A 16498-nucleotide genomic window follows, 5' to 3' on the forward strand; every position below is an offset into this window, starting at 1 on the left:
CAACACCGTTGGACTCGTCTCATCAAGACGAACAATTCTTACACTCTGACCCCTCACCTATCTCCAACAGAATGTCCACAAATTGGACAAAACTGTCAAAATCAGGACTTTTTTTACTCCCCGAACAAAATCGATCTCCTCCTAAACCGTAAATGCCAGGGCTTCCAAACTTTCACACATTACTCTCCCAACTGTGCTCTTCAAAAATCTTTAAAGGCTAATATACTACGCGCTCGGTTTGGATTTTATAAGCCCTCAAAGTGGGGGAGACACGTTTTACGCTTACAATGGAAGTCAATGGGGAGGCCGTGTCCTCTCATGGTACATACTCTCGAACAAATGCTTCTCACGTCTATACCATACATCGCACAGCTTTTAAAAACATATCACTGTATTCCTGACAAAAATCCCTACAAAAATATGGTATTTTGTGTTACTTTCCACCAACGTAGGCCGAGTTATTCAGCTTTTACACACTACATTTCTCGAAATCCTCCACTCTCTCCACTCTAGCACAGATCAAAGAAAGTGCAGCGGGGGAGGGGTTCTTAATGGGCCAGCTGGCAGCTCTGCTCTCAGCTCTGCTCTCAGCTCTGACAGAGATGGCAGAGATTTGTTTACTGTAGTCATGGAAACCACAATTGGCACTTCTCTGCCCTCATGTACATACTCTCAAACAAACACTTGTCGCTTCTAAATTAAAACACTCACACCTTCAGAAAACACACCATTGAATTCCTGAGAAAAAACTCTACGAACTGATGTCTTTACATTACACTTTTGACCAACATATGCAGAGTTATGACTGTGTTTGTCAGTAAAACTGCCAAATCCTCCTCTGCTCTCCACTCTGACAGAGATGGCAGAGAGCGAGCAGAGAAGGGAGGGGCTCTTAAAGGGCCGGCTCTCAGCTCTGCACTCACACTGTGCAGCGCACTGAGGCTCGTATCTTCTAAACTACAAGGCCTAGGGATTTGCCGATTACACCGTTGGATTCGGGCCGGTGTCAAGGACGCGGCCGTAGGCCGCGTGGGGGCTCAGGCCCTAACAACGCTGCTTGCAGCTTTAATTAGGGCCTGAGCCAGAAGGTACTTCTGGCGAAGACCCTATTATGTTTGCTCGGCAGAGCAACACATTAGCAGCACTAAAAACACTAAAAACACACACTAAACAGTGTCCCAGGCCCCCCCAACACCCATGAGGCAACTGGGCCAGACGGCCCGGAGCCAGTTTTCACATACACACCCATTCAAAACCTGGTATTATACTGTTCTTGCTCTCAATGAGTGCGCGCTATATGCGCATAATGCGCATAACGCGCATAATCTAATTTGACCCCCTGAACATGCATGAAATTCGCTGAAATTTGGCACAATCGTTCGGTATGTCTCAACATTCACTAATCAAAAACAAAAACGCCACTAAAGTCTATAGCGCCACCTAGGGAGCCACACAAAAAAAAGATAATTTTTTTTAATTTCGCGCGCTATAACTCCTCACACAAAACTCCCACAGACATGGGACCAACACCGTTGGACTCGTCTCATCAAGACGAACAATTCTTACACTCTGACCCCTCACCTATCTCCAACAGAATGTCCACAAATTGGACAAAACTGTCAAAATCAGGACTTTTTTTACTCCCCGAACAAAATCTATCTCCTCCTAAACCGTAAATGCCAGGGCTTCCAAACTTTCACACATTACTCTCCCAACTGTGCTCTTCAAAAATCTTTAAAGGCTAATATACTACGCGCTCGGTTTGGATTTTATGAGCCATCAAAGTGGGGGAGACACGTTTCACGCTTACAATGGAAGTCAATGGGGAGGCCGTGTCCTCTCATGGTACATACTCTCGAACAAATGCTTCTCACGTCTATACCATACATCGCACAGCTTTTAAAAACATATCACTGTATTCCTGACAAAAATCCCTACAAAAATATGGTATTTTGTGTTACTTTCCACCAACGTAGGCCGAGTTATTCAGCTTTTACACACTACATTTCTCTTAATCCTCCACTCTCTCCACTCTAGCACAGATCAAAGAAAGTGCAGCGGGGGAGGGGTTCTTAATGGGCCAGCTGGCAGCTCTGCTCTCAGCTCTGCTCTCAGCTCTGACAGAGATGGCAGAGATTTGTTTACTGTAGTCATGGAAACCACAATTGGCACTTCTCTGCCCTCATGTACATACTCTCAAACAAACACTTGTCGCTTCTAAATTAAAACACTCACACCTTCAGAAAACACACCATTGAATTCCTGAGAAAAAACTCTACGAACTGATGTCTTTACATTACACTTTTGACCAACATATGCAGAGTTATGACTGTGTTTGTCAGTAAAACTGCCAAATCCTCCTCTGCTCTCCACTCTGACAGAGATGGCAGAGAGCGAGCAGAGAAGGGAGGGGCTCTTAAAGGGCCGGCTCTCAGCTCTGCACTCACACTGTGCAGCACACTGAGGCTCGTATCTTCTAAACTACAAGGCCTAGGGATTTGCCGATTACACCGTTGGATTCGGGCCGGTGTCAAGGACGCGGCCGTAGGCCGCGTGGGGGCTCAGGCCCTAACAACGCTGCTTGCAGCTTTAATTCTTTCTTTATTCCGCCGCCTCTTTGACGCTTAATTTGACCCCCTAAACATGCTCAAATGTCGATGAAATTTGGCACGCACGTCCGGTCTGGCGAAAAATTTTATATTTAAAAAAAAAAAACAACAAAAACTCAATAGCGCCACCTAGGCAGCCAAAAAACACTAACCAAAACTTTGGAGTACCATAACAGCTTGCACGAATGTCCCACAGACATGGGACAAACACCGTTGGACTCGTCTCATCAAGACGCAAAATTCATACACTCTGACCTCTCACCTATCTACAATACAATGTCCACAAATTGGACAAAACTGTCCAAAAAAACACTTTTTTACTCCCCGAACAAAATCTATCTCCTCCTAAGCCATAAATGGCATCGCTTCCAAACTTTCACACATTAATCACACAACTGTGCTCTTCAAAAATCTTTAAAGGCTAATATACTACGCGTTCGGTTTCGATTTTATAAGCCGTCAAAGTGGGGGAGACACGTTTTACGTTACAATGGAAGTCAATGGGGAGGCCGTGTCCTCTCATGATACATATTCTCTAACAAATGCTTCTCACGTCTATACCATACATCGCACAGCTTTTAAAAACATATCACTGTATTCCTGACAATAATCCCTACTAAAATATGGTATTTTGTGTTACTTTTGACCAACGTATGCCGAGTTATTCAGCTTTTACACACGACATTTCTCTGAATCCTCCGCTCTCTCCACTCTAGCACAGATCAAAGAAAGTGCAGCGGGGGAGGGGTTTTTAATGAGCCAGCTGGCAGCTCTGCTCTCAGCTCTGACAGAGATGGCAGAGATTTGTTTACTGTAGTCATGGAAACCACAATTGGAGGGTCTCTGCCCTCATGTACACACTCTCAAACAAACACTTGTAGCTTCTAAACTAAAAGACTCACACCTTCAGAAAACACACCATTGAATTCCTGACAAAAAACTCTACGCACTGATGTCTTTACTTTCAACTTTTGACCAACATATGCTGAGTTATGACTGTGTTTCACAGTTAAACTGCCAAATCCTCCTCTGCTCTCAGCTCTGACAGAGATGGCAGAGAGCGAGCAGAGAAGGGAGGGGCTCTTAAAGGGCCGGCTCTCAACTCTGCACTCGCACTGTGCAGCGAACTGAGGCTCGTATCTCCTAAACTACAAGGCCTAGGGATTTGCCGATTACACCGTTGGATTGGGGCCGGCGATCCGGCCGCGGTTAGGCGGGGGCTCAGGCCCTAACAACGCTGCTTGCAGCTTTAATTAGGGCCTGAGCCAGAAGGTACTTCTGGCGAAGACCCTATTATGTTTGCTCGGCAGAGCAACACATTAGCAGCACTAAAAACACTAAAAACACACACTAAACAGTGTCCCAGGCCCCCCCAACACCCATGAGGCAACTGGGCCAGACGACCCGGAGCCAGTTTTCACATACACACCCATTCAAAACCTGGTATTATACTGTTCTTGCTCTCAATGAGTGCGCGCTATATGCGCATAATGCGCATAACGCGCATAATCTAATTTGACCCCCTGAACATGCATGAAATTCGCTGAAATTTGGCACAATCGTTCGGTATGTCTCAACATTCACTAATCAAAAACAAAAACGCCACTAAAGTCTATAGCGCCACCTAGGGAGCCACACAAAAAAAAGATAATTTTTTTTAATTTCGCGCGCTATAACTCCTCACACAAAACTCCCACAGACATGGGACCAACACCGTTGGACTCGTCTCATCAAGACGAACAATTCTTACACTCTGACCCCTCACCTATCTCCAACAGAATGTCCACAAATTGGACAAAACTGTCAAAATCAGGACTTTTTTTACTCCCCGAACAAAATCTATCTCCTCCTAAACCGTAAATGCCAGGGCTTCCAAACTTTCACACATTACTCTCCCAACTGTGCTCTTCAAAAATCTTTAAAGGCTAATATACTACGCGCTCGGTTTGGATTTTATAAGCCCTCAAAGTGGGGGAGACACGTTTTACGCTTACAATGGAAGTCAATGGGGAGGCCGTGTCCTCTCATGGTACATACTCTCGAACAAATGCTTCTCACGTCTATACCATACATCGCACAGCTTTTAAAAACATATCACTGTATTCCTGACAAAAATCCCTACAAAAATATGGTATTTTGTGTTACTTTCCACCAACGTAGGCCGAGTTATTCAGCTTTTACACACTACATTTCTCGAAATCCTCCACTCTCTCCACTCTAGCACAGATCAAAGAAAGTGCAGCGGGGGAGGGGTTCTTAATGGGCCAGCTGGCAGCTCTGCTCTCAGCTCTGCTCTCAGCTCTGACAGAGATGGCAGAGATTTGTTTACTGTAGTCATGGAAACCACAATTGGCACTTCTCTGCCCTCATGTACATACTCTCAAACAAACACTTGTCGCTTCTAAATTAAAACACTCACACCTTCAGAAAACACACCATTGAATTCCTGAGAAAAAACTCTACGAACTGATGTCTTTACATTACACTTTTGACCAACATATGCAGAGTTATGACTGTGTTTGTCAGTAAAACTGCCAAATCCTCCTCTGCTCTCCACTCTGACAGAGATGGCAGAGAGCGAGCAGAGAAGGGAGGGGCTCTTAAAGGGCCGGCTCTCAGCTCTGCACTCACACTGTGCAGCGCACTGAGGCTCGTATCTTCTAAACTACAAGGCCTAGGGATTTGCCGATTACACCGTTGGATTCGGGCCGGTGTCAAGGACGCGGCCGTAGGCCGCGTGGGGGCTCAGGCCCTAACAACGCTGCTTGCAGCTTTAATTAGGGCCTGAGCCAGAAGGTACTTCTGGCGAAGACCCTATTATGTTTGCTCGGCAGAGCAACACATTAGCAGCACTAAAAACACTAAAAACACACACTAAACAGTGTCCCAGGCCCCCCCAACACCCATGAGGCAACTGGGCCAGACGGCCCGGAGCCAGTTTTCACATACACACCCATTCAAAACCTGGTATTATACTGTTCTTGCTCTCAATGAGTGCGCGCTATATGCGCATAATGCGCATAATGCGCATAACGCGCATAACGCGCATAATCTAATTTGACCCCCTGAACATGCATGAAATTCGCTGAATTTCGGCACAATCGTTCGGTATGTCTCAACATTCACTAATCAAAAACAAAAACGCCACAAAAGTCTATAGCGCCACCTAGGGAGCCACACAAAAAAAAGATAATTTTTTTTCATTTCGCGCGCTATAACTCCTCACACAAAACTCCCACAGACATGGGACCAACACCGTTGGACTCGTCTCATCAAGCCGAACAATTCTTACACTCTGACCCCTCACCTATCTCCAACAGAATGTCCACAAATTGGACAAAACTGTCAAAATCAGGACTTTTTTTACTCCCCGAACAAAATCTATCTCCTCCTAAACCGTAAATGCTAGGGCTTCCAAACTTTCACACATTACTCTCCCAACTGTGCTCTTCAAAAATCTTTAAAGGCTAATATACTACGCGCTCGGTTTGGATTTTATAAGCCCTCAAAGTGGGGGAGACACGTTTCACGCTTACAATGGAAGTCAATGGGGAGGCCGTGTCCTCTCATGATACATACTCTCGAACAAATGCTTCTCACGTCTATACCATACATCGCACAGCTTTTAAAAACATATCACTGTATTCCTGACAAAAATCCCTACAAAAATATGGTATTTTGTGTTACTTTCCACCAACGTAGGCCGAGTTATTCAGCTTTTACACACTACATTTCTCTTAATCCTCCACTCTCTCCACTCTAGCACAGATCAAAGAAAGTGCAGCGGGGGAGGGGTTCTTAATGGGCCAGCTGGCAGCTCTGCTCTCAGCTCTGACAGAGATGGCAGAGATTTGTTTACTGTAGTCATGGAAACCACAATTGGCACTTCTCTGCCCTCATGTACATACTCTCATACAAACACTTGTCGCTTCTAAATTAAAACACTCACACCTTCAGAAAACACACCATTGAATTCCTGAGAAAAAACTCTACGAACTGATGTCTTTACATTACACTTTTGACCAACATATGCAGAGTTATGACTGTGTTTGTCAGTAAAACTGCCAAATCCTCCTCTGCTCTCCACTCTGACAGAGATGGCAGAGAGCGAGCAGAGAAGGGAGGGGCTCTTAAAGGGCCGGCTCTCAGCTCTGCACTCACACTGTGCAGCGCACTGAGGCTCGTATCTCCTAAACTACAAGGCCTAGGGATTTGCCGATTACACCGTTGGATTCGGGCCGGTGTCAAGGACGCGGCCGTAGGCCGCGTGGGGGCTCAGGCCCTAACAACGCTGCTTGCAGCTTTAATTAGGGCCTGAGCCAGAAGGTACTTCTGGGCGAAGACCCTATTATGTTTCGAAGTCAGAGAGACACGAAGTCAGCGCTAAAAGCAGTAAAAACACACACTTAGGAGCATCACAGGCCTCTAAAAACATCACAGGGGTGTCCGGGGGGGGGGGACAGGGGGGTGAGGTCTCCCATTGAAAACAATGGTGGCACAAATTGTATCTAAAATTGCTTCGTTTTTTTCTTATTAGGGCCTGAGCCAGAAGGTACTTCTGGGCGAAGACCCTATTATGTTTCGAAGTCAGAGAGACACGAAGTCAGCGCTAAAAGCAGTAAAAAAACACACTTAGGAGCATCACAGGCCTCTAAAAACATCACAGGAGGGTCCGGGGGGGGACAGGGGGGTGAGGTCCCCCATTGAAACCAATGGTGGCAAAAATTTTATCTGAAATTGTAAAATTTCTTGACTTATTATTGTTTCTTTCTTCTCCCGCCACTTTGAGGCTTAATTTGACCCCCTGAACATGCATGAAATTCGCTGAAATTTTGCACACACTTCCGGTCTGGCGAAAAATTTTATATTTAAAAAAAAAATTTCGCAAAAACTCAATAGCGCCACCTAGGGAGCCAAAAAACTCGCAAAAAATTTGGAGCGCTATAACTGCTTGTACGAATGTCCCACAGACATGGGACCAACACCGTTGCACTCGTCTCATCAAGACGAAAATTTCATACGCTCTGACCTCTCACCTATCTACAACACAATGTCCACAAATTGGACAAAACTGTCAAAATGAGGACTTTTGCTCCTCCCCGAACAAAATCTATCTCCTCCTAAAGCGTAAATGGCACCGCTTCCAGACTTTCACACATTACTCTCCCAACACTGCTCTTCAAAAATCTTTAAAGGCTAATATACTACGCGCTCGGTTTGGATTTTATAAGCCGTCAAAGTCGGGGAGACACGTTTCACGATTACAATGGAAGTCAATGGGGTGGCCGTGTCCTCTCATGGTACAAACTCTCGAACAAATGCTTCTCACGTCTAAACTAAAACTCTCACAGGTTCACAAAACACACCACTGGATTCCTCAGAAAAATCTCTACAAAAATATGGTATTATATTCCACTTCCAAGCAACATATGCAGAGTTATTTGATTTTCACACACTAAAAATGTACACTTTTCGGCTGCTCTCCACTCCTGCACAGATGGCAGAGATTTGTTTACTGTAGTCATGGAAACCACAATTGGAGGGTCTCTGCCCTCATGTACATACTCTCAAACAAACACTTGTAGCTTCTAAACTAAAAGACTCACACCTTCAAAAAACACACCATTGAATTCCTGACAAAAAACTCTACACACTGATGTCTTTACATTCCACTTTTGACCCACATATGCTGAGTTATGACTGTGTTTCACAGTTAAACTGCCAAATCCTCCTCTGCTCTCAGCTCTGACAGAGATGGCAGAGAGCGAGCAGAGAAGGGAGGGGCTCTTAAAGGGCCAGCTCTCAGCTCTGCACTCACACTGTGCAGCGAACTGAGGCTCGTATCTCCTAAACTACAAGGCCTAGGGATTTGCCGATTGCACCGTTGGATTCGGGCCGGCGATCCGGCCGCGGTTAGGCGGGGGCTCAGGCCCTAACAACGCTGCTTGCAGCTTTAATTATTATTATTCTTTCTTTCTTCCGCGAACTCTTAAATCCTTAATTTGACCCCCTGAACATATATGAAATTCGCTGAAATTTGGCACGCACGTCCGGTCCGGCGAAAAATTCGATATTTAAAAAAAAAAATTCGCAAAAACTCAATAGCGCCACCTAGGGAGTCAAAAAACTCGCAAAAAATTTGGAGCGCTATAACTGCTTGCACGAATGTCCGACAGACATGGGACCAACATCATTGGACTCGTCTCATCAAGACGAAAATTTCGTACACTCTGACCTCTGACCTATCTGCAACAGAAAGTCCACAAATTGGACAAAACTGTCAAAATGAGGAGTTTTGCTCCTCCCCGAACAAAATCTATCTCCTCCTAGGCCGTTAATGGTATCGCTTCCACACTTTCACACATTAATCACACAACTCTGCTCTTCAAAAATCTTTAAAGGTTTTTTCAAAACTTAATCGGTTCCCATTTTATAAGCCGTCAAAGTCGGGGAGACACGTTTCACGCTTACAATGGAAGTCAATGGGGAGGCCGTGTCCTCTCATGGTACATACTCTCAAACAAATGCTTCTCACGTCTAAACTAAAACTCTCACAGCTTCACAAAACACACCACTGGATTCCTCAGAAAAATCTCTACAAAATTATGGAATTATATTCCACTTCCAAGCAACATATGCGGAGTATTTTGCTTTTCACACACTAAAAATGTGCATTTTTTAGCTGCTCTCCACTCAGGCACAGATGGCAGAGATTTGTTTACTGTAGTCATGGAAACCACAATTGGAGCTTCTCTGCCCTCATGTACATACTCTCAAACAAACACTTGTAGCTTCTAAACTAAAACACTCACACCTTCAAAAAACACACCATTGAATTCCTGAGAAAAAACTCTACGCACTGATGTCTTTACATTCCACTTTTGACCCACATATGCTGAGTTATGACTGGTTTTCACAGTAAAACTGCCAAATCCTCCTCTGCTCTCAGCTCTGACACAGATGGCAGAGAGCGAGCAGAGAAGGGAGGGGCTCTTAAATGGCCGGCTCTCAACTCTGCACTCGCACTGTGCAGCGAACTGAGGCTCGTATCTCCTAAACTACAAGGCCTAGGGATTTGCCGATTACACCGTTGGATTGGGGCCGGCGATCCGGCCGCGGTTAGGCGGGGGCTCAGGCCCTAACAACGCTGCTTGCAGCTTTAATTAGGGCCTGAGCCAGTCCCTGGCGAAGACCCTATTATGTTTCGAAGTCACACTCGCCACTTCAAAAGTAAATTTGACCCCCTAAACATGCATGAAAACTCACCAAATTTGGTAAGCACATCGGGTGCAGCGAAAAATTCGATAATTAAAAAAAAAGAGGCGGTCTACTCAATAGCGCCACCTACATACACAAAAAACCACGCCACAGACTGTAGGAATGTCCTACAGACTTGGGACAAACACCATTGAACTCGTCTCATCAAGACGGATAAATCATACACTCACACCCCTGACCTAACTGTAACAGGATGTCCACAATTTGGACACGAATGTCTAATTTTGGACAAGTTTGCGCCCCGAACAAAATCTATCTCCTCCTAAACCGTAAATGCCAGGGCTTCCAAACTTTCACACATTACTCTCCCAACTGTGCTCTTCAAAAATCTTTAAAGGTTAATATACTACGCGCTTGGTTAGGATTTTATAAGCTGTCAAAGTGGGGGAGACACATTTCACCTTACAATGGAAGTCTATGGGGAGAGCGTGTCCTCTCAGGGTACATACTCTCAAACAAATGCTTCTCACATCTACACCATACATTCCACAGCTTTTAAAAACACACCACTGTATTCCTGACAAAAATCCCTACAAAAATATGGTATTTTGTGTGACTTTTGACCAACGTATGCCGACTTATTCACCTTTTACACACTACATTTCTCTTAATCCTCCACTCTCTCCACTCTAGCACAGTTCAGACACAGTGTAGCGGGGGAGGGGTTCTTAAAGGGCCAGCTGGCAGCTCTGCTCTCAGCTCTGCTCTCCACTCTGACAGAGATGGCAGAGAGCGAGCAGAGAAGGGAGGGGCTCTTAAAGGGCCTGCTCTCAGCTCTGCAGTCACACTGTGCAGCGCACTGAGGCTCGTATCTCCTCAACTACAAGGCCTAGGGATTTGCCGATTACACCGTTGGATTGGGGCCGGTGTCAAGGACGCGGCCGTAGGCCGCGCGGGGGCTCAGGCCCTAACAACGCTGCTTGTTAGGGCCTGAGCCAGTCCCTGGCGAAGACCCTATTATGTTTCGAAGTCACACTCGCCACTTCAAAAGTAAATTTGACCCCCTAAACATGCATGAAAACTCACCAAATTTGGTAAGCACATCAGGTGCGGCGAAAAATTCGATAATTAAAAAAAAAAGAGGCGCTCTACTCAATAGCGCCACCTACATACACAAAAATCCACGCCACAGACTGTAGGAATGTCCTACAGACATGGGACGAACACCATTGAACTCGTCTCATCAAGACGGATAAATCATACACTCACACCCCTGACCTAACTGTAACAGGATGTCCACAATTTGGACACGAATGTCTAATTTTGGACAATTTTGCGCCCCGAACAAAATCTATCTCCTCCTGAACCGTAAATGCCAGGGCTTCCAAACTTTCACACATTACTCTCCCAACTGTGCTCTTCAAAAATCTTTAAAGGCTAATATACTACGCGCTTGGTTTGGATTTTATGAGCCGTCAAAGTCAGGGAGACACGTTTTACGTTATAATGGAAGCCAATGGGGTGGCCGTGTCCTCTCATTGTACATACTCTCGAACAAATGGTTCTCACGTCTACACTGAAACTCTCACAGCTTAACAAAACACACCACTGGATTCCTCAGAAAAATCTCTACAAAAATATGGTATTATATTCCACTTCCAAGCAACAAATGCAGAGTTATTTGCTTTTCACACACTAAAAATGTACACTTTTTAGCTGCTCTCCACTCCTGCACAGATGGCAGAGATTTGTTTACTGTAGTCATGGAAACCACAATTGGAGGGTCTCTGCCCTCATGTACATACTCTCAAACAAACACTTGTAGCTTCTAAACTAAAAGACTCACACCTTCAAAAAACACACCATTGAATTCCTGAGAAAAAACTCGACGCACTGATGTCTTTACTTTCAACTTTTGACCCACATATGCTGAGTTATGACTGTGTTTCACAGTTAAACTGCCAAATCCTCCTCTGCTCTCCACTCTGACACAGACGGCAGAGAGCGAGCAGAGAAGGGAGGGGCTCTTAAATGGCCGGCTCTCAGCTCTGCTCTCACACTGTGCAGCGAACTGAGGCTCGTATCTCCTAAACTACAAGGCCTAGGGATTTGCCGATTACACCGTTGGATTGGGGCCGGCGATCCGGCCGCGGTTAGGCGGGGGCTCAGGCCCTAACAACGCTGCTTGCAGCTTTAATTAGGGCCTGAGCCAGAAGGTACTTCTGGCGAAGACCCTATTATGTTTGCTCGGCAGAGCAACACATTAGCAGCACTAAAAACACTAAAAACACACACTAAACAGTGTCCCAGGCCCCCCCAACACCCATGAGGCAACTGGGCCAGCCGGCCCGGAGCCAGTTTTCACATACACACCCATTCAAAACCTGGTATTATACTGTTCTTGCTCTCAATGAGTGCGCGCTATATGCGCATAATGCGCATAATGCGCATATAGCGCATAATCTAATTTGACCCCCTGAACATGCATGAAATTCGCTGAAATTTGGCACAATCGTTCGGTATGTCTCAACATTCACTAATCAAAAACAAAAACGCCACTAAAGTCTATAGCGCCACCTAGGGAGCCACACAAAAAAAAGATAATTTTTTTTAATTTCGCGCACTATAACTCCTCACACAAAACTCCCACAGACATGGGACCAACACCGTTGGACTCGTCTCATCAAGACGAACAATTCTTACACTCTGACCCCTCACCTATCTCCAACAGAATGTCCACAAATTGGACAAAACTGTCAAAATCAGGACTTTTTTTACTCCCCGAACAAAATCTATCTCCTCCTAAACCGTAAATGCCAGGGCTTCCAAACTTTCACACATTACTCTCCCAACTGTGCTCTTCAAAAATCTTTAAAGGCTAATATACTACGCGCTCGGTTTGGATTTTATAAGCCCTCAAAGTGGGGGAGACACGTTTTACGCTTACAATGGAAGTCAATGGGGAGGCCGTGTCCTCTCATGGTACATACTCTCGAACAAATGCTTCTCACGTCTATACCATACATCGCACAGCTTTTAAAAACATATCACTGTATTCCTGACAAAAATCCCTACAAAAATATGGTATTTTGTGTTACTTTCCACCAACGTAGGCCGAGTTATTCAGCTTTTACACACTACATTTCTCTTAATCCTCCACTCTCTCCACTCTAGCACAGATCAAAGAAAGTGCAGCGGGGGAGGGGTTCTTAATGGGCCAGCTGGCAGCTCTGCTCTCAGCTCTGCTCTCAGCTCTGCCAGAGATGGCAGAGAGGGAGCAGAGAAGGGAGGGGCTCTTAAAGGGCCAGCTGGCAGCTCTGCTCTCAGCTCTGCTCTCAGCTCTGACAGAGATGGCAGAGATTTGTTTACTGTAGTCATGGAAACCACAATTGGCACTTCTCTGCCCTCATGTACATACTCTCAAACAAACACTTGTCGCTTCTAAATTAAAACACTCACACCTTCAGAAAACACACCATTGAATTCCTGAGAAAAAACTCTACGAACTGATGTCTTTACATTACACTTTTGACCAACATATGCAGAGTTATGACTGTGTTTGTCAGTTAAACTGCCAAATCCTCCTCTGCTCTCCACTCTGACAGAGATGGCAGAGAGCGAGCAGAGAAGGGAGGGGCTCTTAAAGGGCCGGCTCTCAGCTCTGCACTCACACTGTGCAGCGCACTGAGGCTCGTATCTCCTAAACTACAAGGCCTAGGGATTTGCCGATTACACCGTTGGATTCGGGCCGGTGTCAAGGACGCGGCCGTAGGCCGCGCGGGGGCTCAGGCCCTAACAACGCTGCTTGCAGCTTTAATTATTCTTTCTTTCTTCTCCCGCCACTTTGACGCTTAATTTGACCCCCTGAACATGCATGAAATTCGCTGAATTTTTGCACGCACGTCCGGTCCGGCAAAAAATTTTATATTTAAAAAAAAAAATTCGCAAAAACTCAATAGCGCCACCTAGGGAGCCAAAAAACTCGCAAAAAATTTGGAGCGCTCTAACTGCTTGCACGAATGTCCCACACACACGGGACCAACACCGTTGCACTCGTCTCATCAAGACAAAAAATTCATACGCTCTGACCTCTCACCTATCTACAACACAATGTCCACAAATTGGACAAAACTGTCAAAATGAGGACTTTTGCTCCTCCCCGAACAAAATCTATCTCCTCCTAAACCGTAAATGGCACCGCTTCCAGACTTTCACACACTACTCTCCCAACACTGCTCTTCAAAAATCTTTAAAGGCTAATATACTACGCGCTCGGTTCCCATTTTATAAGCCGTCAAAGTCGGGGAGACACGTTACACGCTTACAATGGAAGTCAATGGGGTGGCCGTGTCCTCTCATGGTACAAACTCTCGAACAAACGCTTCTCACGTCTAAACTAAAACTCTCACAGCTTCACAAAACACACCAGTCGATTCCTCAGAAAAATCTCTACAAAAATATGGTATTATATTCCACTTCCAAGCAACATATGCAGAGTTATTTGCTTTTCACACACTAAAAATGTACACTTTTTAGCTGCTCTCCACTCTAGCACAGATGGCAGAGATTTGTTTACTGTAGTCATGGAAACCACAATTGGAGCTTCTCTGCCCTCATGTACATACTCTCAAACAAACACTTGTAGCTTCTAAACTAAAACACTCACACCTTCAAAAAACACACCATTGAATTCCTGAGAAAAAACTCTACGCACTGATGTCTTTACATTCCACTTTTGACCCACATATGCTGAGTTATGACTGTGTTTGTCAGTAAAACTGCCAAATCCTCCTCTGCTCTCCACTCTGACACAGATGGCAGAGAGCGAGCAGAGAAGGGAGGGGCTCTTAAAGGGCCGGCTCTCAGCTCTGCAGTCACACTGTGCAGCGCACTGAGGCTCGTATCTCCTAAACTACAAGGCCTAGGGATTTGCCGATTACACCGTTGGATTGGGGCCGGTGTCAAGGACGCGGCCGTAGGCCGCGCGGGGGCTCAGGCCCTAACAACGCTGCTTGCAGCTTTAATTAGGGCCTGAGCCAGAAGGTACTTCTGGGCGAAGACCCTATTATGTTTCGAAGTCAGAGAGACACGAAGTCAGCGCTAAAAGCAGTAAAAATACACACTTAGGAACATCACAGGCCTCTAAAAACATCACAGGAGGGTCCGGGGGGGGACAGGGGGGTGAGGTCCCCCATTGAAACCAATGGTGGCAAAAATTATATCTGAAATTGCTGCGTTTTTTTCTTCTTCTTATTATTATTCTTTCCGGTTCCGCCGCCAAAAAACCCCTTAATTACACCCCCTGAACATGCATGAAATTCGCTGAATTTTGGCAGGCACGTCCGGTCTGGCAAAAAATTTTATATTTTAAAAAAAAATTTCACCAAAACTCAATAGCGCCACCTAGGGAGACAAAAAACTAAAAAAAAATTGGGAGCGCAATAACTGCTTGCACGAATGTCCCACAGACATGGGACCAACACCGTTGGAATCGTCTCATTAAGACGAAAAATTCATACACTCTGACCTCTCACCTATCTACAACACAATGTCCACAAATTGGACAAAACTGTCAAAATGAGGACTTTTGCTCCTCCCCGAACAAAATCTATCTCCTCCTAAACCGTAAATGGCACCGCTTCCAGACTTTCACACATTACTCTCCCAACACTGCTCTTCAAAAATCTTTAAAGGCTAATATACTACGCGCTCAGTTTGGATTTTATAAGCCGTCAAAGTCGGGGAGACACGTTTCACGCTTACAATGGAAGTCAATGGGGAGGCCGTGTCCTCTCATGGCACAAACTATCGAACAAATGCTTCTCACGTCTAAACTAAAACTCTCACAGCTTCACAAAACACATCAGTCGATTCCTCAGAAAAATCTCTACAAAATTATGGAATTATATTCCACTTCCAAGCAACATATACGGAGTTATTTGCTTTTCACACACTAAAAATGTACACTTTTCAGCTGCTCTCCACTCCTGCACAGATGGCAGAGATTTGTTTACTGTAGTCATGGAAACCACAATTGGAGCTTCTCTGCCCTCATGTACATACTCTCAAACAAACACTTGTAGCTTCTAAACTAAAACACTCACACCTTCAAAAAGCACACCATTGAATTCCTGACGAAAAACTCTACGCACTGATGTCTTTACGTTCAACTTTTGACCAACATATGCAGAGTTATGACTGTGTTTGTCAGTAAAACTGCCAAATCCTCCTCTGCTCTCCACTCTGACAGAGATGGCAGAGAGCGAGCAGAGAAGGGAGGGGCTCTTAAATGGCCGGCTCTCAGCTCTGCACTCACACTGTGCAGCACACTGAGGCTCGTATCTCCTCAACTACAAGGCCTAGGGATTTGCCGATTACACCGTTGGATTCGGGCCGGTGTCAAGGACGCGGCCGTAGGCCGCGCGGGGTCTCAGGCCCTAACAACGCTGCTTGCAATTCTCACTCACAAAAATATGGTATTACATTGTACTTTGAAGCAACATATGCACTGTTATTTGATTTTACCACACTAAAAATGTCCATTTCTCATCTGTTCTTCACTCAGATGACCGACATTTGTTTCCTGTCGCCATGGAAACCTCCACTCTGCACCTCTCCACTCTCACACAGATAAAAGACAGCCGCAGGGTAGCCACAGCGACAGCTGTCAC

Source organism: Aulostomus chinensis, chromosome 3, assembly GCF_037954235.1.
Source record: "Aulostomus chinensis isolate RoL2024-O1b breed Wild chromosome 3, RoL_Achi_v1.0, whole genome shotgun sequence".
NCBI lineage: Eukaryota > Metazoa > Chordata > Actinopteri > Syngnathiformes > Aulostomidae > Aulostomus > Aulostomus chinensis.